This window comes from Pan troglodytes, chromosome Y (genome assembly GCF_028858775.2).
Source record: "Pan troglodytes isolate AG18354 chromosome Y, NHGRI_mPanTro3-v2.0_pri, whole genome shotgun sequence".
In the NCBI taxonomy this organism is placed as follows: Eukaryota; Metazoa; Chordata; class Mammalia; order Primates; family Hominidae; genus Pan; species Pan troglodytes.
In genome coordinates this window covers 25,788,230-25,815,121 of record NC_072422.2, presented here as the reverse complement: position 1 = coordinate 25,815,121, position 26,892 = coordinate 25,788,230, and the positions used below count along the sequence as shown (strand labels likewise).

Sequence of the window (26,892 nt, the reverse complement as noted above, 5' to 3'; positions counted from 1 at the left end):
TCTGGCCTTGATGCATGAAGCTGCTCCCATCAGTGAACCAGATGAGGTCGGCATCAGGAAGTGGGCGGTCCTGCAGGTCTTCTCGAACTCCGTGCACCTGAGCTAGTATCTTGGTGCAGTCATGGAGTGGGGCGTCCAGGTCCGGGTTGGGCAGCAGCGAGGCAGGGTTTAAGGTCATTGGGGGCAGGAAAATTATCCTGAGAGGATTTAGTAGTAGTCCTTTGTAGTGGGTGAGCCGGGCGTTACTCATCCATCGATTAGGTGGCTGTTTGAGTACACCTTCGATGGCATGTGGAGTAACGACCCGCAATTCTTGCCCCATGACAAGTTTATGAGCATCTTGCACCATGAGAGCCGTGGCCGCAATCATTCGGAGACAAGGGGGCCACCCGGCAGCTACTGGGTCTAACTTCTTTGACAGGTAGGCAACTGGCCTCCGCCAGGGGCCTAAGTTCTGAGTTATTACCGCCTTGGCGACACCCTTATTCCCATCCACGTATAAGTGGAAGGGCTTGGTAACATCAGGTAGTCCTAGTGCAGGCGCGGAGAGTAGGGTGGTTTTAATCTGTTGGAAGGCCAACTTGGCTTTGTCTGTCCAATTAAATGGCTGTTGCCCCCATGTTGCCTGATACAAGGGTTTAGCCAGTTCTGCGAAGCCAGGTATCCATAGTCTGCAAAATCCCACCGACCCCAGGAATTCTCTCACTTGTCGGGTGGATTGTGGCCTGGGGATCTGCAGAACAGTTTGTTTCCGGGCGTCTGTTAGCCAGCGCTGCCCTCCCTTAAGCAAGTACCCTAGATATGTTACCTCTGGCTGTAGATGCTCTTTCTGTACCACTGCTGCCAGGACCTTGGTCATTTTTTTTTAGTGGCCTTAAATTGCTTTTCCTCTGGAGTATCTCTGTTATTGTAAACCCGCTGGGCTATCTGAAGGAGGTCCTGAATCCGCTTTCCCTCCAAGTCTTCTAATTTCTGGAGTTTTCTCTTAATATCTGGGGCTGCCTGATTTACGAAAGACATTACAACAGCTGCCTGACTTCCTGGAGCCTCTGGATCTATGGGGGTGTACTGTCTAAAAGCTTCCATTAATCTTTCTAAGTAGGTAGCTGGGCTCTCTGTCTTTCCCTGCAGAATAGAATATACTTTAGCCAAATTAGTGGGCTTGCGAGCAGCTGCCCGGAGACCTGCCATTAGAGTCTGGCGATAAAGGTGTAGCCATCCCCTACCTTCTGCCGTGTTGTAGTCCCACGCCGGCCTGGTCAGAGGAAAAGTTGCATTTATGAGGTCGGGGTTGGCAGTCGGTTGACCGTCGTCCCCCGGGAACAGCTTTCTAGCTTCTATCTGTATTCTCTCTCACTCTTCCGTGGTGAACAAAATTCGGAGGAGCTGCTGACAATCATCCCAAGTGGGCTGGTGGGTGAACATGACACTATCTAGTAAAGCCAGTAAATCTTTGGGGTTGTCTGAAAACCGAGCACTCTGAGTTTTCCAGTTATACAGATCACTGGTGGAGAATGGCCAGTACTGGAGCCTGGGGATTCCTGTGTCATCTGGGGGTCCTATTTCCTGAAGGGGTAAAGCCACCATGGAGTCAGGCGACTGAGGGGGGCTAGTCCGCGAAGTGCCCTCGTGTCCTCCCCGCCGGCCCTTCAAAGTTACTTTCCCTTTCAGCGGGCCCGTGTGTGCCGGCCGCCTCCCGTCCGCCTGCTCCCTCCCGCAGCTCAGCCAGGGAGGCTGGGGCCTGGGGCCCGGAGGGGTACGGAGGGGGTTCTGTGAACAGTGGGTCCCCGCTGTCAGGTAGAACAGGATGGGGGGGCAGTTGGTTGCTTGGATTTTAGTGGTCGAGCAACCAGTGCCTTACAGGGTTCAGAGGCCAATTGGAAAGGGGACAGCCAAGGAGGTGGGTTCTCAACAAGGTCCTGCCATATGAGGATATATGGGATTTGATCTAAGTGGCCCGCACGCCCAGGTAGGAAAATCTTGGACTTTACCCTAGTGATGACAGCAAGTCGGAAGGTCCCTTCGGGCGGCCACCCCACATCAAAGGCAGGCCATTCAGAGCGACACAGAGTAATTAGCTTTCCTTTCCTGATTTCTATACCAAGATCATGGTCCCTTGCTCTAACTTCTTTGAAATTATTCGTAAGGAGAGATAGAGGAGTGCTCTGGGTATTACCCATCCTGTAATAATTTGTAGTCTCTTCCTGTAAAGGAATGTGGGTTTGAATCCCTGTAAAGGAAATCTGATCTGACTTATTAATGATATCTAATCGCAGGCACACTTTGGCAGCCCTGGTCAGAGGCAGCTGCTGCCCGCCAAACCGGGGCAGCTCAGATCAGAGACAGATGCTGCCCAATCAACCGGGCAGCTCAGATACGGCTGCTGCCCACCAAACCGGGGCAGCTCAGATCGCAATATAGATCAGATGAGAGCCAGGAGACGTCTCCCACCGGTCTCCGCTGGCCGTCCTATAGCGCGTCCACCAGGACTGTGCCTGCTCCAGTTTCAGACCTCGCGAGTCACAGATTCGGATTCAGAACAGACACAGACAGACAAATGGAGACGAGCCAGCTCACCTATCAGTAGATCGATCCTAGCAGATCCATTGACCAGGGGTCTGGTGGGCTTGGGGAATCCCAGACGAGCCCCCAGATGTTATGCCCAGACCGTTTGTTCCCCAAAGAAGACCACCAGAGTCCAGAGTCAAAGCCAAGCGGCAAGGATCTTTACTACAAGTTTGAACCTGGTCCCTCCATTCCACCGCATACAAGAGGGCCCCGAACAATGCGAGTGTTTGCTTTTTTATAGCCTGAAAGTTACAGGGGAACAAAGGAATTCTTTTGGTTCCCGCTCTTTTAGTAAAACTTTGAACGGCTGTCCCCTCATCTGTCCCCTTATCGGAGACTTTCCTGGTGGTGTTTGTACTGGGCTTGTTTGTTTTGAGCCCGGGGCAAGTTTAAGAGATATATGGTGATATGTGGTGGGATGGGAGGATGGGATGTGTTTGTACTGGGCTTGTTTGTTTTGAGCCTGGGGCTGAGGAATGTGCCTGGCTCTTTTCATTCCCTCACATTTGTTTACCCTGAATGTTTCACTGTCTGCCTCCAGAGATAAACTTAAATGAGTAACACAATAGACTTCAAACAAAAAGCAAACAACAAAAGTATTATAACAATTTCAGGAAAATAAAAAGGAGATTTTTTCCAAGACTTGTCTTACTTTTTAAAGAGCAATAGAAGAGAATGCTATTAGCTGCTACTGTTTGTTTTCCTCCTAAGACTCTGAGGCAACTACTGTTTGTTTTCCTCCTAAGACTCTGAGGCAACAAAAAACAAAATGAAACAAGCAAAAATCCATTAAGGGTAGAGCTTTCACATGCAGATGTAGTTGACAGGCAGAAAATTGAGACATTAAATACATTATTGAGTGATCTTTAATGCTTACTCAGGCAGCTGTTAATATCAAACCTCAAAGTATTATTTTGCTCTTTCTTCATTTTTCTATTCAAAATATCGAGTTTAAAATACATAAAGTACAAAGGGAAAAAATATCAGGTTCTCCAGAAATATCTTCATTTAGAAATATGACTTATGAAGGGTTGGTGGGATAGTCACTAGGATCCAAAAATGTTGAGTTTCATTTCTCAGCCCAACTTTCCATATTTAGAAGTACCAACATTTATCAACAAAGTCAACATCCACCAGAAATAATATTAAATAAAGCTTACAGTTTTGGAACATGACAATAATACACACAGACCTCACTCACCAATTCTTAATCGGCAGAAACAAATACTTGCATTTAAACTCTTCTAAAATGTCAAATTAGCATATCCTCTTCTTAATGTAAAGTTTAAATAAGCTTGATTCAATCTGCTTTTATTAAAATACCTATGGAAACCTGTATTTAATTGTTGAGAAAAGTTAATTGTGTGCTGTATTCAAAGATAAAATACTTTTACTGTATAGCCAAATACAGTTGTATGTTTTCTTTTAAAAATTAATTTAAGATGGATTAAAGACTTAAATATTAGACCTAGAACCATAAAATCCCTAGAAGAAAACCTAGGCAATACCATTCATGACATAGGCATGGGCGAAGACTTCATGTCTAAAACACCAAAAGCAATGGCAACAAAAGCGAAAATTATCAAATGGGATCTAATTAAACTAAACAGCTTCTGCACAGCAAAAGAAACTACCATCAGAGTGAACAGGCAACCTACAGAATGGGAGAAAAAAATTTTCAATCTACTCATCTGACAAAGGGCTAATATCCAGAATCTACAAATAACTCAAACAAATTCACAAGATAAAGCAACCCCATGAAAAAGTGGGCAAAGGATATGAACAGACACTTCTCAAAAGAAGACATTTATGCAGCCAACAGACACATGGAAAAATACTCATCATCACTGGACATCAGAGAAATGCAATTAAAAAAGCTTGGCATTAGAGTAGTTAATACATCACAGTTACACTGTTATAATATTCTGTGTTTTTCTGTTTACTTACAATTATCACTGAACTTTGTACCATCAGGCGATAATTTTTTTTCTAGTTAAAGTACTCTCTTTAGCATTTCTTGTAGGACAGATCTGGTATTGATAAAGTTCCTCAGCTTTTGCTTCCATGAAAAGTCTTTGTCTCTCTTTTATATTTAAATAATATTTTCATCAGATTATTTTATTCTAAAAGTTATTTTCTTTCTTCAAAACTATAAATACGTCATGTCACTTTTTCCTGACCTGTAAAGTTTCTACTAAAAATTCTGCTGCCAAATGTATTGGGTCTTCATTTTACACTCTTTGTTTTTTTGCTCTTGCTACTTTTAGAATTCTTTATTTATTCCATCCTTTTTTTTCTTCAACACTTTAAATATGTCATGTCACTCTTTCCTAGCCTGAAAGGTTTTCAGTAAAAAGTCTGCTGTGAAATATACAGGGTCTTCATTGCATGCTGTTTGTTCCTTTGTTCTTGTTACTTTTAGAATCTTTTTTTTTTTTTTTTTTTAATTCTAGCCTCAATGCCTCAAGATAGCCTTCTTTGGGTTGAAACTGCTTTGTGTTCCACAACTTTCTTATACTTGGGTGTTGATATCTTTCTCTAGGCCTTGGATGTTCTCTGTTATCACTTGGAATAACTCATAACCCCCATTTTCTATATCTTCCTTAAAGCCAGTATCTCTTAGAATAGCCTTTTTGAAGTTATTTTTAAAATATATTTTTGGCATGCTTTATTTTTTATTTTATTGACTTATCTGTGTATTTTGAATTAGCCTGTTTCCAAGCTCACTTCCTTTTCCTTCTGTTTGATCAATTAATCTGTAAAAAAACTCGATGCATTTTTAAGATATCAATTGCATTTTTTAGCTTCAGAATTTTGACTTGATTTTTAAAAACATTTTAATGTCTGTTAAATTTATCTGATGAAATTTTGACATTCCTCTCTGTGTTATCATAAATTTCTTTGAGTTTCCTTAACACTGTTGTTTTTTTTTTTTTTTAATTTTCTGTCTGAAAAGCCACATGTCTTTGTTTCTCCAGGATTGGTTTCTAGTAGCTTAGTTAGTTAATTTGTTTAGAACATGTTTTCCTAGGTGGTATGGATTCTAGTAGACGTTCTTCAGCTTCTGGATATTGATGAACTAAGTATCTTGTGTAGTCTTTACTCTCTACATTTACTCATAGCCATTATCCTGTGGACACATCAGATATTTGAAAGACTTTGGGTGTTACAATCCAAACTGAATCTGCTTTATGGGGCACCCCAATCTCAGTAACACTATTGTTCTTGTAGCCTTGTAGAGATACTTTTCTGATGGTCTTCAAAAAGATCTGAAATAATTCTCTGGACTGAAGAGACTCTTATTTCTCTCCTACTTTCTTCCAAATGTAAGAATCTTCCTCTCTGATATGAGCCACCTATAGCTGGGGGTTGAGTCGCACAGTAACCCCTGTGGCCACCATAACTATGACTGCACTGTTTCAGACCTTCCATCATCACAATGCTGGATCTCAGCCATGGCCTGCTATAATCTCTTTATGTCTATTGCCTATATTCACTCAAGGACTCAGGGCTTTATTAGCATCAAGTGTCAAAGAATCCAGGCCCATTAATTTAGGGTAGCAAGATTTCCCAAGCCCCAGATGGGTTCAGAAGTGCCATCAGCAATTAGGGACTAGTGTCATAAAACGTAGATGTCTACCTTGTTTTTTATTGTATTGTGGCTGAGCCAGCATGCAAACCACATAATGCAGTCTTTCCCTCTCTTTCCTCTTCTTTACAAAGGGAGAGAAACCTCACCCTGTAGTCAGCACCAAACCAGACCAAGACGTGTACTGCCTGACTACTGCTGATGTTATACGAAGGCCCAAGGTTCCTTAAGGCAGTTTGTTACAAATACTACCTGGTCTGGAACTCACCTTTCAGGGAAGCTGGGTTCTGTCTAGCTCAACGCAGGTTCAGCAATAGCATTGTTAAGTAAAATCCTGTAATTGGGGACCTTGATTTTCTTCTTAGTGCTCTACAATACTGTGGCTCTGCTGCTACTTAAGTTTCAAGTCAAAGTTTCCCTTACTTTTTTCCTCTGCTTTTCTAAAGCAGGAGTTTTAGCCACATAGACACAACAGCTGGTTACTTGGAGAGGATCACAGAAAGACAAAAATTCTGTTTTATCCAGCTTCTCGATCTTGTAACAGGGCATTGCTGCTGCTTATTCAGAGCCCATGGGGTTGTGGTCCTGGTAAATTTCAGGTGGTATAGGCGATTCATGACATTCTTTAAAATCTCTGTATTGCCTTATTTTCAGTGATATGAAATTACACTAGGCACTTTTGGCGCTCATTTATTTTTGTTTCTTATGAATGGGCAGATAGTTGTCAACCTTGTGTTTTTGCAGTGGAGGGATTATCAGTGGACCATTCTATTCTGCCAGCTTACTCTGCCCTTCCCATTTAATTTCTTTTGAGTGTGTAGCAGCCAATGTGATTGCTGAGTTTATTGATAGTTTTGTTTTCAGTTTCTTGAGAAATCTTTAGACTACTTTCTTAGTAGCTGCCTTAATTTCCACTTCCACCATCAGTGCCTGTTTTATTATTACTATCAGAAGATTTGTTATCTTCTAATGTTTTTCTGATTTTTCGATAGTAGCCATTCTAATTCGTGTGAGGTGGTATCTAATTTTGGTTTTTATATTTCTTATAGACACCACAAAAACCAGATATTCAGGTAGCCAGAGTGGATCCTTCCCTCCAAGTGCCTCCAAGTGAGCAAACTACCTCCCCAGAAATGGTAAACTGGTTTAAATTTTCTGAAATGACACATGTATAATTAACTATCTGAGTGTCAAATAAGCTACTTGAGATTAAGAAAAATTTTAACATTTAATCCAAGAATTTCAAGTCATATGATAAAATAATTCTTAGGCAGAAAATAAAGATTCCATTTTAAGAAAGATCCAAATTGAGCTCATTGAGACGAAAATGTACAAGCATCACATAATACAATCAGAGTTAATAACAGATAAAAGACTAAGCTAAGCAAATAATTTCAGAGCAGGTAATTCAAATCAGTAAAATTTGACAAAAATTAAAATGGAAACATATCAGGAAATGAAAACTTCTTATTAATGAGGGATTATGTACAGCAATGAAATCCATGACTTACAAACATAGTTGTTCTCAACATAACAATTATGCATTATCTATCAATGACATTAAGTAATGACTATGTAAAAAAATTTCAAAATCTCCCAGAGCTACTTCTCAATTCTATAGTGAAATAAATTCTTTCTTTATACTCTGATAGAGACCACTGTGAGTTTAATAAAGGATTATCAACAAATAAAAACCAACAAAGATGTATCATGAAAAAAATACAATGAACAGATATGCTTTCTTTCAGCTACCTGACAGTTTCTGTAAGCCAATATTTGGTAGGTGCCTCACTTCAAAATTATGTTGCCTTAAAAATGTAAGAAGATTTCTTTGTTGTTGTAGCTGGAGACAATTAGGTAACACAAATTGTCACCCTACATAACAGGGAAAATACACCTAAACTTTGTGGGAGATACATTCTTGTAAGTTCCTCTTAATTTAAAACTTATTGTAGTTTATCTGAAAAATATGTATATTCAAATAATTTCCTATAATTAACTATTGGTAAAATGAATTAATTTTTTTCTTTTTAATCTTAATAATGTGTTGCCAGAGTTGTGTATTCTAATTTGTAACTTATTTAATGATAAAATTATTTTCCTGATACACTATTATTTGAGAGACATTTTTGAATCAGTGGGAGGTTATAACAAAAATTTCTCTTACCAATGGTAGCCTAACTTCAGAAATAACTGCTTTCTGCATGCATGTTTTAGTCTGTTCTCACACTGCTGACAAAGACATACCTGAGATTGAGTAATTTATTAAAAAAAAATTTTAATGGACTCACAGTTTTACTTGATCAGAGAGAACTCACAATTATGGCAGAAGGTGAAAGGCATGTATTACTTGGTGGTGGGCAAGAGAGAATAAGTGCCAAGCAAAAAGAAAAATCCATTATAAAACCATTAGATGTCATGAGACTTATTCACTACCAGGAAAACTGTATGGGGAAATCGCCCTCATGATTCAGTTGTCTCCCACTAGGAACCTCCCATAACGCATGGGAATTGTGGGAGCTAAAGCTGAAGCTGAGATTTGGGTGGAGACAAAGCCAAAGCATATTGTTTCAGCCCCGGCGCCTCCCAAATCTCATGTCTTCACTTACAAAACAAATCATGTCATAACTTATTTCAGGATTAACTCAAAAGTCCACAGTCTACAAATTTTCATATGAGACAAGGACAGTCTCTTCCACTATGCACCTGTAAAATCAAAAGCAAGACAGCTACTTCTTAGACAAAATGGTGGTACAAAAAGTAGATAAATACAACTATTTCAAATGAAAGAAATTGGGAAAAACAAAGGAACTACTGTGTACATGCAAGTTCAAAATCCAGCAAGGCAGTGAAATCTTATAGTTTCAAGATGATTTCCTTTGAGTCCATGTCTCAATTTCAAGGCATTCCAATGCAAGAGGCCAATTTCCATGGTTTGGGGCAACTCTGCCCTCATAGCTTTGCAGGATACAGCCTCCAGCCCAGCTGCTTTCATAGGCTGCCATTAAGTATCTGTGGATTATCTTGGCACATGGTGCAAAATGTTGGTGGGTTTACCATTCCGGAGTAGGGAGAATGGTGACCCTTTTTCCACAGCTCCATTAGGCTGTGTCCCAGTGGAGACTGTGTGTGCTGAGGGCTTCAAGTCTACATTTCCTGTGTGTACTGTCCTAGCAGAGGCTGTCAATGAGGGCTTTTCCCTGCATCAAACGTCTTCCTGGGCATCCAAGCATTTCTATTTATCGTCTAAAATCTAGGCAGAGTATCCCAAACCTCAATTATTGACGCCTCTGCCCAATACCACATGGAAGATCAAGGCTTGGAGGTTGAACCCTCTGAAGCAAGAGTCTGAGCTACATCATAGCCCCTTTTATTGATGGATAGAGTGGCTGAGATGCAGGGAACTGCGTACCTAGGCTACACAGAGCAAGGAAGTACTGCATCTGGCCCACAACCTTATTTCTTCCTCCTAGGCCTCAAGGCCTGTGATGCAAGTAGCTGGCATAAAGACTTCTGCTATGCCATGACCTGGAGACATTTTTTTGAATTGTCTTGGTGATTAATATTTGGATCTTCATTACTTATGCAAATTTCTGCAGCTGGCTTAAACTCCTTCTCAGAAATTTTTTTTCTTTTTTTTTATAGTCAAAATTTTAATGAAGAATTGGAGCAATTCAGTGGAGAAAGACAAATCTTTTTATTTTATTTTATTTTATTTTATTTTATTATTATTATACTTTAAGTATCAGGGTACATGTGCACAACATGCAGGTTTTATTCATATGTATACATGTGCCATGTTGATGTGCTTCACCCATTAACTCATCATTTAGCATTAGGTATATCTCCTAATGCCATCCCTCCCCCCTCCTCCCACTCCACAACAGTTCCTGGTGTGTGATGTTGCCCTTCCTGTGTCCATGTGCTCTCATTGTTCAATTCCCATCTAGGAGTGAGAATATGTGGTGTTTGGTTTTTTGTCCTTGTGATAATTTGCTGAGAATGGTGGTTTCCAGCTTCATCCATGTCCCCACAAAGGACATGAACTCATCATTTTTTATAACTGCATAGTATTCCATGGTGTATATGTGCCATATTTTCTTAATCCAGTCTATCATTGGTGGACATTTGGGATGGTTTCAAGTCTTTGTTATTGTGAATAGTGCCGCTATGAACATACATGTGCATGTGTCTTTATAGAAGCATGTTTTATAATCCTTTGAGTATATACCCAGTAATGGGATGGTTGGGTCAAATGGTATTTCTAATTCTAGATCCCTGAGGAATCATTACCACACTGACTTCCACAATGGTTGAACTAGTTTATAGTCCCAACAACAGTTTAAAAGTATTCCTATTTCTCCACATCCTCTCCAGCACCTGTTGTTTCCTGACTTTTTAATGATCACCATTCTAACTGGTGTGAGAGGATATCTCATTGTGGATTTGATTTGCATTTCTCTGATGGTCAGTGATGATGAGCATTTTTTTCATGTGTTTTTTGGCTGCATAAATGTCTTCTTTTGAGAAGTGTCTGTTCATATCCTTTGCCAACTTTTTCATGGGGTTGTTTGTTTTTTTTCCTGTAAATTTGTTTGAGTTCATTGTAGATTCTGGATATTAGCCCTTTGTCTGATGAGTAGATTGCAAAAATTTTCTCCCATTCTTTAGGTTGCCTCTTCACTCTGATGGTGGTTTATTTTGCTGTGCAGAAGCTCATGAGTTTAATTAGATCCCATTTGTCAATTTTCGCTTTTGTTACATTGCTTTTGATGTTTTAGACATGAAGTCCTTCCCCATGCCTATGTCCTGAATGGTATTGCCTATGTTTTCTTCTAGGGTTTTTATGGTTTTAGGTCTAACATATAAGTCTTTCATCCATCTTGAATTAATTTTTATAAGGTGTAATGAAGGGATCCAGTTTCAGCTTTCTACATATGGCTAGCAAGTTTTCCCAGCACCATTTATTAAATAGGGAATCCTTTCCCCATTTCTTGTTTTTGTCAGGTTTGTCAAAGATCAGATAGTTGTAGATATGCGGCCTTATTTCTGAGGGCTCTGTTCTGTTCCATTGATCTATATCTCCGTTTTGGTACAAGTACAATGCTGTTTTGGTTACTGTAGCCTTGTAGTATAGTTTGAAGTCATGTAGCATGATGCCTGCAGTTTTGTTCTTTTGACTTAGGATTGACTTGGCAAGGCAGGCTCTTTTTTTGGTTCCATTTGAACTTTAAAGTAGTTTTTTTCCAATTCTGTGAAGAAAGTCATTGTTAGCTTGATGGGGATGGCATTGAATCTGTAAATTACCTTGGGCAGTATGGCCATTTTCATGATATTGATTCTTCCTACCCATGAGCATGAAATGTTCTTCCATTTGTTTGTATCCTCTTTCATTTCATTGAGCAGTGGTTTGTAGTTCTCCTTGAAGAGGTCCTTCACATTCTTTTTAAGTTGGACTATTAGGTATTTAATTCTCTTTGAAGAAATTGTGAATCGGAGTTCACTCATGATTTGGCTGTCTGTTTGTCTGTTATTGAATAACAGACACTGTATAAGAATGCTTGTGATTTTTGCACATTGATTTTGTGCAGAAGATGGCTGATTTCTGCATTTCCAACTGAGGTACCAGGTTCATCTCACTGAGGAGTGCTGGATAGTGGGTGCAGGAGAGTGGATGCAGTGCACCATGCATGAGCCAAAGCAGGGCAAGATATTGCCTCACCCAGGAAGCACAAAGAGTCTGGGAATTCCCTTTTCTAGTCAGAGAAAGGGGTGACAGATGACACCTGGAAAATCAGGTCACTCCCACCCTAATACTGTGTTTTCCAATGGGCTTAACAAATAGCACACACGAGATTATATCCCATGACTGGTTCAGAGGGTCCTACACCCACAGAGTCTCACTCTGATAGCACAGCAGTCTGAGATCAAACTACAAGGTGACAGTGAGTTTGGGGGTGGGGCGCCCACAATTGCCGAGGCTTGAGTAGGTAAACAAAGCAGCTGGGAAGCTGGAACTTGGTGGAGCCCACCTCAGCTCAAGGAGGCCTGCCTGCCTTTCTAGACTCCACCTCTGGAGGCAGGGCACAGACAAACAAAAGGCAGCAGTAACCTCTGCAGACTTAAATGTTCCTGTCTGACAGGTTTGAAGAGAGTAGAGGTTCTCCCAGCATGCAGCTTGAGATCTGAGAACAGGCAGAATGTCTCATCAAGTTGGTCCCTGACCCCTGAGTAGCCTAACTGGGAGACACTCCCAAGTAGGGGTGGACTGACACCTCACACGGCCGGGTTCTCCTCTGAGATAAAACTTCCAGATGAACGATCAGGCAGCAGCATTTGCAGTTTACCAATATCCACTGTTCTGCAGCCACCACTCCTGAAACCCAGGCAAACAGGGTCTGGAATGGACCTCCAGCAAACTCCAACAGATCTGCAGCTGAGAGTCCTGATTCTTAGGAGGAAAACTAACAGAAAAGACATCCACACCAAAAACCCATCTGTACGTCACCATCATCAAAGACCAAAGGTAGATAAAACCACAAAGATGGGGAAAAAAACAGCAAAAAAGCTGGAAACTCTAAAAATCGGAGCTTCTCTCCTCCTCCAAAGGAACACAGCTCCTTACCAGCAATGGAAAAAAGCTGGATGGAGAATGACTCTGACGAGTTGAGAAATTTTTTTTTTCTATTGCATCATCAGGCTGAAAAATTTCCAAATTTGTATGCTCTGTTTTATTTTAAAAGGGAATTTAACAACACCCAAGTCACAGTTTGAATTATCTGCTGCTTAGACATTTTTTTTCAGCCAGATATTCTAAATCATCTTCCTCAAGTTCAAAATTCCAAAAATTGCTGGGGCAGAGGCAAAATGCCACCAGTCTTTTTGCTAAAATATAACAACAGTCATTTTTACCTGATTTCTCAAAAAGTTCCTCATCTCCATCTGAGGCCACCACAGCCTTGATTTTACTGTCCATGTCATTATAAATATTTTGGTCAAGTCATAAACAAGTCTCTAGGAATTTCCAAATTTTTGCACATCATCTTGTCTTCTGAGCCCTCAAAGTATTTAGGAAGTTCCAAACTTTTTCACATTTTCTTATCCTCCTCCTCCTCCTCCTTTCCTCCTCCTCATCATTCTTCTGCTGCTTCTTCTACTGCTTCTACTTCTGCTTCTTCTGCTTATTCTTCTCCTCCTCCTGCTTCTCCTTCTTATTCCTCTTTTTCTTCCTCTTCCTCCCCTTTTTCTTTTTCTTCTTCCTATTCCTCTCCTTCCTCTTCTTCTCCTCCTCCTCCTCTTTCTTTCTTCTCCTCCTCCTCCTCCTTCTTCTTCTTCTTCCTCTTCTTCTTCTTCATCATTGTCATCTTCCCCCAAACTATTGCAACTTCAAACTCTTACTCATTTCCAAAGTCACATTTACTTTTTAGTTATCTTTACAAAGCAGCACTTCAATACTTGTACCAATTTACCATATTAATGTCTGTTCTCAAACTGCTGATACACACTTACCCAGAACAGGTTGATTTATATAAAGAAAGAGGTTTGGCCTGGCATGCTGGGTCACACCTGTAATTCCATCACTTTGGGTGGTCGAGGTGGGAAGGTCATGAGGTCAAGAGATCAAGACCATCCTGGCTAACACGGCAAAACCCGTCTCTACTAAAAATATAAAAAAATTAGCCAGGTGTGGTGGTGGGTGCCTGTAGTCCCAGCTACTTGGGAGGCTGAGGCAGGAGAATGGTGTGAACCCAGGAGGCAGAGCTTGCAGTGAGCTGAGATCATGCCATGCACTCCAGCCTTTGGACAGAGAAAGACTCCACCTTGAAAGAAAGAAAGAAAGAAAGAAAGAAAGAAAGAAAGAAAGAAAGAGAGAAAAAGAAAGAAAGAAAGAAAGAAAGAAAGAAAGAAAGAAAGAAAGAAAGAAAGAAAAAGAAGTTTATGGAACTCACAGCTTTCCATGGCTGGGAAGTCCTCACAATCTTGGTAGAAGGAAAAAGGCAGTTCTTACATGGCAGCAGCCAATAGACAAAGGGAACCAAGTGTAAAAGCTTTTTTTCTTATAATACCATCAGATATAGTGAAACTTATTCACTACCACAAGAACAGTATGGGGACAACCACCCCCCTGATTCAATTATCCTTTGTTGGGTCCCTCCAAAATCACAAGGAAATTTAGGAGCTACAATTCAAGATGAGATTTGGGTGGGGACATATCCAAACCATATCAATGAACAAAAGCTTTGGTTGAGGTGAAGTCTCCTGTAAGAGATACATTGATCTAGAACTACAAGGTATCAAAAAATAGGAAAATATGACATCAGCTACACTGTATTCCTTGCAATACTAAATGATAGATTTCTCATATCTACAACATTTGATTGTCACTTTATCTGCAGACAGAAATTTTAACCAGAAAAACTAAGTAAAATGACATTAGATAGACTGATTTCAACCTAATAGTATTGTGTCTTTATAAGTACAAAAGAATAAAACTCAGTGGGAGGGGCTGAGATGACCAAATAGAAATGTCTTCAATCTGCAGCTCCCATTAAGAGAAAGGTAAACAGTGAGTGAATTCTTCATTTTCAGCTGTAGTACATAGATTCTCTCATTGGGACTGACTAGACATTGTGAGAAATCCAGAGAGAGCAAGGAAAAGCTGAGTGGGTGACAGTCCATCCAGAAGCTGCACGGGACAAAAGGACTCCCTCTCTTAAACAAAGGAGGTCATGAGGGATTGTGCTATCCATCCGGGAAACTATGTATTTTCCACAGACTTTGCAATCCATGGATTAGGAGATTCCCTTCTCGGCCCACACCACAAGGGCCTTGGGTCCTCAGCATAAACCTGTGAAGATTCATGGTAGCCACTTAAGTCAGTAGTGACTTGGGGAGCTCCCAAAAGCACAGTGAGACAGGAGATCCATACTTCCTTGGAAAGGGGGATAAAGCCAGGAATCCAAGTGGCCTCAGTCACTGGGTCCCATGGAAACTCACTACCTAAGATCTGCTGGCTTGGAATGCCCACTGGACAGAAGAGCAGCCTGGATTCTGCCTAATATGACCAAGTTTCTGAGGAGAAAGTTGATAGCCATTACTGTGCTCTAGTTGGTGGTTTTTCTCTGCAAGTGCTAGAGAATCTGGATGATTTAAACTGGACCGAATTCACCATTGTGCAGCACAGCAGCTGGGGAAAATCAAGGGCAGACTTTTTCTTTATTTGGAACCCAGATTTATCCTTCTAGAATCAGTTAGTTAACTTGTCTTAGGTAGATAGCAAAAAAAGGTCCCCAGAGGGACCCCAGCCTACAAGTTAGTGCCTCATCCCTACATAACACAAAAAGCAGCCTGTTAAAAAAAAAAAAAAATCAACCCACAGGCACCAATAAAGAAAGTAGCACATGTGTTGAGCCTCAAGACATGCCCACAGCTGCACAGATGAAAGAACATCTTCCCCCTTTGAGTAAAAACTGGAAAAAACCTCCAGGTCACTCAGATAAGAGGACTAGACCTGACATGGAAATGTCTTTGTCCTTTTGTAGTCGACAAGCTCCTAGGAAATTGTTTCTCTTCCTTCTGTGGGCATGGGCACAGTGGGCTTTGGTGGGTTCTGGTGGGCACTTTTATTTTCTTTTTTTGAACTGCTAGCATAGCCTCTATGAATCATTATTACAGCCCCAGATTAGTTGCAGACGAAGATTAGTTGTAGACCACAAGTTCTCCAAGACAGCCCACAGGCTGAGCTCATTTCTTCCCCTTTCCAGTCCGTAAACCCCTCAGAACTGACTTCATATTTGGTGCCTTTTCTGGGCCTCCCTCTCTGCTGGCAGAGAACTATCTTTTGCTTATTAAACTTTTGCTGCAACCTCATCTTTGTGTCTATATTCCTTAATTATCTTAGAGATAAGACATAGAACTCTGGATATTATCTCAGACAATCAGAGACACATCTTGGTGCACTGGTGAGACTGCATTATATTTTGGTACATTGATGAGGAGGAAAGAAATTCATCCAAAATGTGAATAACAGTGGACCTTTAACTTTGCAAATATTTACTTTCATTTCTGAGACTTCTTGTCTATTCGAATCCAGTTTTCTTTCATGGTGGGCCAACCTGTTGTGCAGGATTGAAAGAAACTCCCAGGGCAACTATAAATTTCTGGCTAAAATTACACCTCAGTGTTATCTGAAGGTCACTGGACTAACTCCAGTCCACAATAACTTATCAGCAAAAGGAGCACTAGTCTTTTTCTATCACTTTTTTTGATTCTCATGGCTATCATGCCTCATGTGCCTTCTTTGAATGCAAAGTTGTGGGTGTTTATGTAACCTAAATATATAATCTTGCTGGCTAGTTAGTCAGTGTCTTAGTAATCAGTGATGGAATTTAAAGAGTTGTTTTTATGATTTTCTGGGAAGAGGGGAAGTTCAAGATTTCAGTCTACATTTCTACCTTATAAGGATGCTTCTATCCCTTAATAATAGATATTCATGGCACCATATGGAAAGATATTTCACCCCAAGTGATTTGCCTCATCTCTATTTCATCTTTAATATAGTTGTTCAGCATTGTCCAATGAATTTAAACAGCTCATTTGTATGACAAATTAATTTTCTTTTGCTGGGGGCAATGCTATGCGGACAGCCTATCAAACCCCAGATGTTTCATTCTAACTTTTGCTTTAAAAAATTCTGGATCAGAGTTTTACATAACATTTTTAACCCTACAGCTTCATCTAGTGGAATGGGATTTATTTTCTGAATGGGTATTTTTTCAGTCCTCTTCCCCAAACCTCTAGTTTCCCAATTATTTTTTTCTTCCATACTCACCTACCAGTGAAAAGGCCCAATATTCTATATGTAGACAAAAACCCCTCCACTTTCAAGAGCTGAGAGGAAGCCATTCTGATAAGACAGGTCTTAGCTGAAATACTGTTCCCATCAAAAGAGGGGCAGCCATTTAATTTTTATGCTCTGTGAGCCAGGGGTTCTTCATTCAACTACATTGGGATTTAAACAAAAAAGAAATTATATGTTTCAAAGTTAATTAGTTCAATTATGTGAAATTTTGATTTTTCACTGGAGCCATAGCAAAGGAAACCAGAGATGATGTTAGAATACTCCTTGTGCTAATGAGTCTTGGCTAAGTTCTACTACTACATAATCTCTCCCATGTCTCTGGGAGTATTTTGGAAGTTTGAGTCCGAATAGGTCTAGGAATCCAGCAGAGTGGATAGTTGAGTCTTCTACAGAAGAGCATGACTGGTCCTACCTACTAATATCTGTAGATCCATGGGTGAAAGTCATGCTTGCATATGTGTGGTGGCACTTATGACCGTTGCTAGGATCCAGTGGAAAGGAGAAAGGGAATGCCCTTTCTCTGGTTCCATTTACCCTGAGTCACACTAAAAGGAGGAATGATACTAAGGGACACCTTGTCTTTCCCTCTTTTCTTAATGGTAACAAACAATCTGTAATCCTTTCTCCTCTCCTGGCATGCATTCCAAATAGCTATAACACCTTTAACCCTGAGGCTCTGAAAAGAAAATTACTTTTCTATTGCACAAGGGCCTTGTTACCATCTTGGGGATGAAAAAAAAAAATCTGGCTTTCTGAGGAAAGCCTTGATTCCTATAATCTTCAACAACCAGATCTTTTCTATTGGTGGGAGGACAAATAAACTGAGATTCCCTAGATACAATCTTTCTTTGTCCTGTGAAACAACCCAAATCTTAGTAAATGTTGTAAAGTTGACCCTACCCTCTTTGCAGCCAGGTCAGTGAAGCCTACAAAGTATGGTTCCCCAAAATCATAGAAAAAATTCTGTATTTTACAAAACAGACTGGAAGGAGGCCCAGGAGAAGGAGAGAAAACATAAGAAGGTAATGGAGGCTCTAGTGGCTGCATTATAGGCTTATAAAATCATGAACCCCTGAAGTGCATTTATCAATGGTACCAATGTGGCAAAGCAAAACACTCTAAAAGGGATTGACCACAGAGCATGGCGAAGCCATCTCAACCCTGTCCAGCATTTAATGGAGACTGCTGGAAGTCAAACTCTCTCCAAACATGTAGGTAACCAGGTCAAGAGCCAGTTTTTCAGATGGTCCAGCAGGACTGATAGGGCCCTGCACTCAATTCATCAGCTTCAGTGGCTCAAATTGCCATCACTATCCAGGAGCTTTGGGTATGAGGAAGGAAGATAGGCTTCCTTCTAGAAACCAGATCTAGCCTCTCTGTTCTCTTCCCCAGTCCAGGCCTTCTCTCCTCCTATAACATGACCATGGTAGGCATCTTGAAAAAGTCTTTAACCCAATACATTTTTTACAGCCTTTGTGTTGTACGTGGCAGGACTTTCCATTTACTCATGCTTCTTAAATTATGCCTGAAAGTCCCACCTCTTTACTAGGAACAGATATTCTAGTCTCTATGGGACCCTCCATTCTTATGGCTCAAGGACAGAGTCTCTATCTTCCCTTAGTGAAAATCAACATTAACCCAGAGGTGTGAGCAGGTCAGGAAAAGTTGACCAGGCTACAACTGCTATATCATTCCAGATTCACCCTAAGGATTCCACCTCGTTTGCTAACCAGAAGCAGTATCCCCTAAAGCCAGAAGCTAGAGAAGAACTAGAAACTATCATTAATAATTAAAAAACCCAGAGCCTCTTCACGTCTTGCAACAGCCCTTGCAAAACTGCAATATTAGTGGTACAGAAACTCATGAGGAAGAGGGGCTAGTTCAGGACCTCCATCTCACTGATAAAGCTGTAGTTTCAATTCATAATTTAGTTTCTTTTTCTTTTCTTACTTTCTTTCTTTTTTTTTTTTTTTTTTGAGATGGAGTCACACTCTGTGGCCTGGCTGGAGTGCAGTGGCACAATCTCAATTCACTGCAACCTCCACCTCCCAGGTTCAACTAGTTCTCCTGCCTCAGTCTCCTGAGTAGCTGGGACTATAGGTGCGTGAAACCATGCCCAGCTAATTTTTGTATTTTTTGGTAGAGAAGAGGTTCACCATGTTTGGCAGGATGGTCTCAATCTCCTGACCTTGAGATCCACCCACTTCAACCTTCCAAGGTGCTAGATTATAGATATGAGCCATCACAGGCACCATATTGGTTTCCAATCCTTATGTGTCCATAGTTTGTTCCTTCCATTGTATTCTTTGTCTCACTGAATTCAAGAATGAAGCCGTGGACCTTCTCCATGATTATTACAGCTTTTAAAGTTGGCATGGACCAAGAGAGTGAGAAGCAGCAAGATTTACTGTAGAAAATGAAAGAACAAAGATTCCACAATGTGGACAGGGACCCAAGTGGGTTGCTGCTGCTGGCTAGTGGGTGGCCAGCTTTTATTCCCTTATTTGTCTTTAGCCACGTCCTGCTGATTGGTCCATTTTGCAGAGTGCTGATTGGTACATTTTACAGAGCACTGATTGGTCCATTTTACAAAATTCTAGCTTGCCGCAGAGTGCTGATTTGTGCGTTTTAAAGAGCATTGATTGGCGCAGTTTACAAACCTCTAGCTAGCCACAGAGTACTCATTGGTGTGTTTTACAATCCACTTGTAAGACAGAAGAGTTCTCCCAGTCCCCACTCGACCAAGGAAATCCAGCTAGCTTCACCTCTCACTAATACTTTGCTAACTCAAATATCTGAGACAATTAAGTGGTTCACAATTTTAGACTTAAAAATTGACTTTTTTCCTGCATACCACGGCACCCTGACTTTTAATATTCATTTGCCTTGAAAGATTCCACCAACCAGTCTGACCAGTTTACATGGGCAGTACTGACTCACGGGTTCTAAGGAAACTCCTCCTTGTTTAGGCAAACATCCAACTAACTCTCTGAGTAATCTAATACTCAGGCTAAAGTTTTACGGTATGTAGATATCGTTCTCCTCTGTGCCTCATCTCAGGGGGGTTCTCAAAAAGGCACTGGAGCTCTTTTTAATTTTTAGCAGGCAGAGAATAAAAAGTTTCTAACTGTAAATCACAGCTGTGTCAAGCTTCTGCATGGTACCTAGGCCTAGCTTTGTCAGAAGGGACCAAAACATTAGTTGTGGAGTCAATTAAGTCTATTTTTCTATTTTTTTCCAAAATCCTTGAACCAGTAAGAGAATTTTGGGGAATTACAGGTTTTTCTTAGATTGCGAATAGCTGAGTACATTGAAACAGCTCACCCTTTATATCACCATTCAAAAGAAACTTAAGCCACTAAAACTCACTCACTGACATGGGAAACTGAGGCTCAAAATGTCTTTAATCAGCTAAGGCAAGCTTTACTTAAAGTACCTGCCCTCAGTCTTCTGATAAAGAAGTCATTTAATCTTTATGTCTCAGAAAAAAAATTGATAGCCTTGGGAGTTTTAACTGTTTCCTAAAGTAAGCCCAGCAGCCAGCTGGTTACCTATGCAAGGAGCTCAACTTGGCAGCTAAAGAATTGGCAGCTAGCTGGCAAGCAGTTGCAGTTGTGGATTTGCTGATTCCAGAAGTCACTAATGCCCAGTCTTCATTTCTGAAGGGGGAATAAAATTAGTTATATAGCTTGTCTTCAGTAGATAGAAAGCAAAGGATCCCCAGAGACCCCCCAGCCCATAGGTAGGTGCCTCATCTCCACATAAAATAAAAAAAAAAGATTGGGAAATATCAAGCTACAGGAACCTATAGAAGAACAAGCACAGGCTGTTGTGCCTGGAGACATGCACATGGCTGCACAGATAAACAAATCTGTGACCCATTTAGATAAAAACTTTCACACAACTCCAGCTCACTTAGATAAGAGAATAAGGCCTGGCATAAAAAATGCTTTTTATTTTGTATAGTCAGAAAACGCCCTAGAAAATGCTTCTTCTCCCTTTGTGGGCATGGACACAGTGGGTTCTAGTGGGCACTTTTCTTCTATTTATTTGGACTGTGAGTCTAGCCTCTATGAATCGTCACTTCAGGCCCTGAATGGTCCTAAGCTGAAGTGCCAGGTCAAGCTATCTGTGACTTGAATGAATGAATCGTGACTTGAGCCCTGATTGGTCCCGGGCCAACGTGAGTGATGGGTTTCTCAAGGCAGCTGGCAGACTAATCACATTTTTTGCCATTTCCAGTCCATAAAAATCCCAGAAGTGAAAACAAAGTTGGCAATCTTTCTAAGCCTCCCTCTCTTCTGGCAGAGAGTTTTTCTCCCTTTGCTTATTAAACTATTGCTCAAACCTCAGCATTGTGTACGTGCTCCTTAATTTTCTTGCAGGTTGAAAAAAATAACTCTTTTCTTTTCTCAGAAATGGTTAATTTTCTCTGAAACTTAGAGACAGTAACATTTTTGTGCACTGGTAGGACTACAACACCTTCTCCTTAGGCACAGCCTCTTTGTAGAAATTTTGGTAACTCCAGGAAGCAGTTTATAGACCTAACTCTAATGTTTTAAAAAAATAACACTTGAGGGGAGGGGTGGCCACAGTCTCTGGTATAGTGGACTTAATATTTTTTTACCTGCTAACTCTGAAGTGTCTGGGCCATCAGACAAGATGGATTACCCTCAATGCAGCACATTTGATTTCACTAAGAGCAGCCAGAATTCTTCCTTCAGCAAGTCTCTAATTCCATGCCTCCTGACTGGGTAAGTCATTTGAAAAGGGGTCTCCAGACACATTATACGAGAGAGTTTCAGCTGGCATCAGTTCAGTGTCCTTCTGAAACAAACTTCCAGAGGAACAAGCAACTTCATCAAAGTCTCAGAATACAAAATAGATATGTGGACAAGAAAAGCATTTCTGTACACCAAAAACACACAAGCAAAGAGCCAAATTATGAATAAATTCTCATTTACAATTGTCAGAAAGAAAATAAAATACTTAAAAATACAGCTAAAAAGGGAAGTGACGAAATTCTTCAGTGAGAACTACAAACTATGAATAGAAAAAAAGTAAATATCATGAAAATGGCCATACTGCCAAAAGCAAGTGTAGACTTAATGCTATTTCTGTTAAACTACCATTGACATTCTTCAAAGAATTAGAAAGAAATATGGATTAAAAAGCTTTGGGGCTAAGTCATTCGGGTTTTCAAGATATAGGATTATATCATCTTCAGAAAAGAACAGTTTGACTCTCTCTCTCTTTTATTAAATACCTATTTTTTTCTCTTGTCTGATTACCCTTTCAACACTTCAACCTTATGTTGAATGAGGGTAGTGAGAGAGGGATTTTTGTCTTGTGACAGTTTTCAAGGGTTATGATTCTAGATTTTGCCATTTCTGTATAATATTGGCTGTCAGTTTATCATAAATGGCTTTATCAGTTTGATGTACATGTCTTTAATTCTTAGTTTATTGAGCGTTTTTAAAATGAATGGAAGTTGAATTTTATTTAAGGCCATTTTTATGTTTATTGAGATAATTATGTGATTTTTCTCTTTTTGAGATGAATTACATATCTTGATTTGCATTTATTGAACCAGGCTTGCATCCTTGGGATGTAGCCAACTAGATTATGGTGGACAAGCTTTTTGATGTGCTGGTGGATTCTGTTTGCCAGTATTTTATTGAAAATTTTTGCATCAATATACATCAGGGATATTGGCCTAAAGTTTACTTTTGTTATTGTATTTCTGCCAGGTTTTGTAACAGGATGATGCTGACCTCATAAAATGATTTCTGAAGGAGTCCCTACTTTTCAACTGTTGGAGATAGTTCTGGAAGAAATGATACGGACTCCTCTTTTTATCTGTGCTATATTGTAAATATAAATTGTAAATCCATCTTGTCTTTGGCTTTTTTTAAATTGGTAGAATATTCATTACTCTCTCAATTTCAGAAATTATTGTTGGCCTATTCAGTGATTCAACTTCTTCCTGGTTCTATCTTGGGAGACTGTATATGTCCAGGCATTTATTCATTTATATTAAGTTTTCTAGTTTATTTGCCTAGAGGAGTTTATGATATTCTCCGGTTGATTTTTTGTATTTTTGTGGGGTCAGTGTTGGTTTCTCCATTATCATTTCTGATTGTGCTTATTTGAATCTCCTACTTTCTTATTTGTTAGTTTATTAGTAATATATCTACTTTATTGATTTAAAAAAAAAAAACTTTGGGATTTGTTGATTAAAGAGGTTTTCATTTCTCTATCTCTTGCAGTTCCACTCTGTGCTTGGTTATCTCTTGCCTTCCACTAGCTCTAGAGTTAGTTTCCTCTTGGTTCTCCAGTTCTTACAGTTGTGATGTTAGGAAGTTGATTTGAGATACTTCTACCTTTTTGATTTGGGCCTGTAGTGCTATAAATTTAGTCCTATAAATAAATAAATTTTGTGCTATAAATTTGTCTTTTAACAGTGTTTTAGCTGAATTTCAGACACCCTGCTATGTTGCCTCTTTGTTCTCATAAGTTTCAAAGATCTTCTTGATTTCTGCCTTAATTTAATTATTTACCCAGAAGTCATTCAGGAGCAGATTGTTCCATTTTAATGTAGTTGTGTGGTTTTGAGTAAAATTCTTAACCTTGAGTTTTAATTGTATTGCACCATGACCTGAGAGACTGTTTTTATGATGTCAGTTCTTTTGCATTTGCTGAGGAGTGTTTTACTTCCAATTATGTAATCAATTTCAAGGTAAGTGTCAGTGGCACCTAAAAACATGTATATTGTTGTTTTGGGTGGAGAGTTCTGTTGCTGTTTCTCAGGGCAACTTGATACAGAGTCTTAAATGTTAATTTGCTGTCTCAATTATCTATTCAATATTGAACATGTGGCATTGATGTCTCCCTCTGCTATTTTGTGGGCATTTAAGTCTTTTTGTAGTCTTTTTTTTTTTTAAATCTCTGTTGGTTTACATTCTATTTTGTCAGAAACTAGGATGGTGATCTCTGCTTTCTTCTGCTTTCTATTTGTTTGGTAAATTTTTCTTCATCACTTTGTTTTGTGCATATACATGTCTTTGCATAATATGTATATCTTTAATACAGTACACTAGTGGATCTTGTCTTTTTACCCAGCTTACCATGTGGTGTCTTTTAATTGGGTCATTTAATCCATTTACATTTAAGGTTAATATTACTCTGCATTAGTTTGATTATGTCATTGTAATGCTGGCTGAATAATTTTGCAGATTGGTTAATGTAGTTGTTTCATAGTGTCATTTGTCTGTGTACTTCAGTGTGTTTTATTCAAACAGGAAGAGAGGAAGTCAAATTTTCTCTGTTTGCTGATGACATGATTTGATATTTAGAAAACCCCATTATCTCAGCCTAAGAACACCTTAGACTGATAAGCAACTTTGGCAAAATCTCAGGAAACAAAATTAATGTGCAATAATTACAAACTCTTTTTACATCAATAGTAGACAATCAGAGAGTCAAATTATGAATAAACTCCCATTCACAATCACTACAAAGAGAATAAAATTCCTAGGAATACATTTAACAAAGGATGTGAAGAGGGATTTTTTTTCAAAGAGGACTCCAAACCGGTGCTCAAGACAATAAGAGAGGACACAAACAAATAAAAAATAATTCCTTCCTCATTAATAGAAATAATCAATATCATGAAAATGGTCTTAATGCCCAAAGTGATTTATAGATTCAATGCTATTCCCATAAAACTACTATTGACATTCCTCACAGAATTAGAAAAATAAATAAATTTGATACAGTATCAAAGAAGACCCTGTTTATCCAAGACAATTCTAAGCAAGAAAAAAATAAAAAAGCTGGAGGCACCATGCTACCTGACTTCAAATTATTCTACAAGGCTGCAGTAACCAAAACAGCATAGTATTGGTACAACAACACATATATAAACCAATGGAACACAACAGAGACCTCAGAAATCACACCACAAATCTATAATCATCTGATTTTCAACAAACCTGAAAAAAACAAGCAAAGGGGAAAAATCTCCTATTCAGTAAATGATGCTGGGAAAACTGGCTAGCTATACATGGAAAACTGAAAGTTGGCCCATTTCTTAGACCTTATACACAAATTAACTCAAGATGGATTAAAGACTTAAATGTAAAACCCCAAACCATGGAGGCCCTAGAAGAAAACATAGGCAATACCATTTAGGACACAAGCATGGGCAAAGACTTAATGACAAAAACACCAAAAGCAATTGAAGCAAATTCCAAAATTAACAAATGGGATTTAATTAATCTAAAGAGCTTCTGCATAGCAAAAGAAACTATCATCAGAGTAAACAGGCAACCCACAAAATGGGAGAAACTTTCTGCAATCCACCCATCTGACAAAGGTGTAATATCTGGAATTAATAAGAAACTTATGTTAATTTTGAGAAAAAAACAACTCCATCAAAAAGTGGGAAAAGGATATAAACAGTCAATTCTCAGAAAAACACATTTATGTGGCCAAAAAACATATGAAAAATGGTTCAACATCACTGATCATCAGAGAAATTTAAATCAAAACCACAATGAATTACCATCTCACGCCATTAAGATGACGACTATTAAAAATTCAGAGGCCAGGCAAAGTGGCTCACATCTGTAATCCCAGCACTTGGGGAGGCCAAGATGGGCTGATCATCTGAGGTCAGCAGTTCCAGACCCAGCCTGGCCAGCATGGTGAAACTCTGACTAAATATTACAAAACTTAGCTGGGAGTGGTGGCATATGCCTATAGTTCCAGCTGCTTGGGAAGCTGAGACTGGAAGATTGCTTGAAATTTTGCTATTTGTCTGACAATGGTCTAATTTCCAGAATCTACAAGAAACATAAAGACATTTACAATAAATAAACAACCCCATTAAAAAGTGGACAAAAGACATGAACAGAAACTTATTAAAAGAAAACATACGTGCAGCCAAATAACATACCAAAAAAAGGCTCAACATCACTGATTATTAGAAAAATGCAAATTAAAACCACAATGAGGTACCATCTCAAAATAGTCACATGATTATTAAAGTCGGGAAACAGCAGGCTCTCTGCTCCTCCCATTTGACACACAGCAGCATCTTCTTGTGCTTTACCAGTTACATCCCTGAGATGCCATGATGAAGGTAAAGGCAAGAGTCAATGATTAGGCCATATTGGGCACCTCATTGTTAGGGCTGCTTTTAAGTATGGTAAAGTGAATATTGTTACCATCAGTGACCCCTTCGTTGACATCAACTATGTGGTCTACATATTCCGGTATGATTCTACCCATGGCAAATTCCATGGCACTGTCAAGGCTGAGAAAAGAAAGCCTGTCATCAATAGAAATCCCATCACCACTTCCAGGAGCGAGATCCCTCCCAAATCAAATGGGGCAATGCTGGCACTGAGTATGTTGTGGAATCCACTGGTATCTTCACCACCATAGAGAAGCCAGGGGCTCACTTTCAGGGAGGAGTCAAAGAGTCATCATCTCTGTCTCCTCTGCTGGCACCCCCATGTTTGTGATCAGCCCGAACCATGAGAAGCACAAAGGTTGTCAACAATGCCTCCTGTGCCACCAACTGCTTAGTGGCCCCATTGGCCAAGGTAATCCATGACAATTTTGGTATCATGGAAGGACCCATATTCACAGTAACTGCCATCACTGCTACCCAGAAGACTGTGGATGACCCCTCTGGGAAGCTGTGGTGTGACACCCATGGGGCTCTCCAAAACATTCTCTCTGTCTCTACAGACACTGCCAATGCTGTGGGCAAGATCATTTATAAGCTGAATGGGAAATTCACTAGCATGGTTTTTCGTGTCCCACCACCTACCTGTTGGTCATGGACCTAACCTGCCATATGTAA

The 26,892-nt window shown here is 39.8% G+C and overlaps 1 pseudogene; it reads left to right on the top strand.

Moving 5' to 3' along the window:
• Positions 1–347: 347 nt before the first annotated feature.
• LOC101059384 (glyceraldehyde-3-phosphate dehydrogenase-like) lies at positions 348–26,892 on the top strand (annotated as a pseudogene).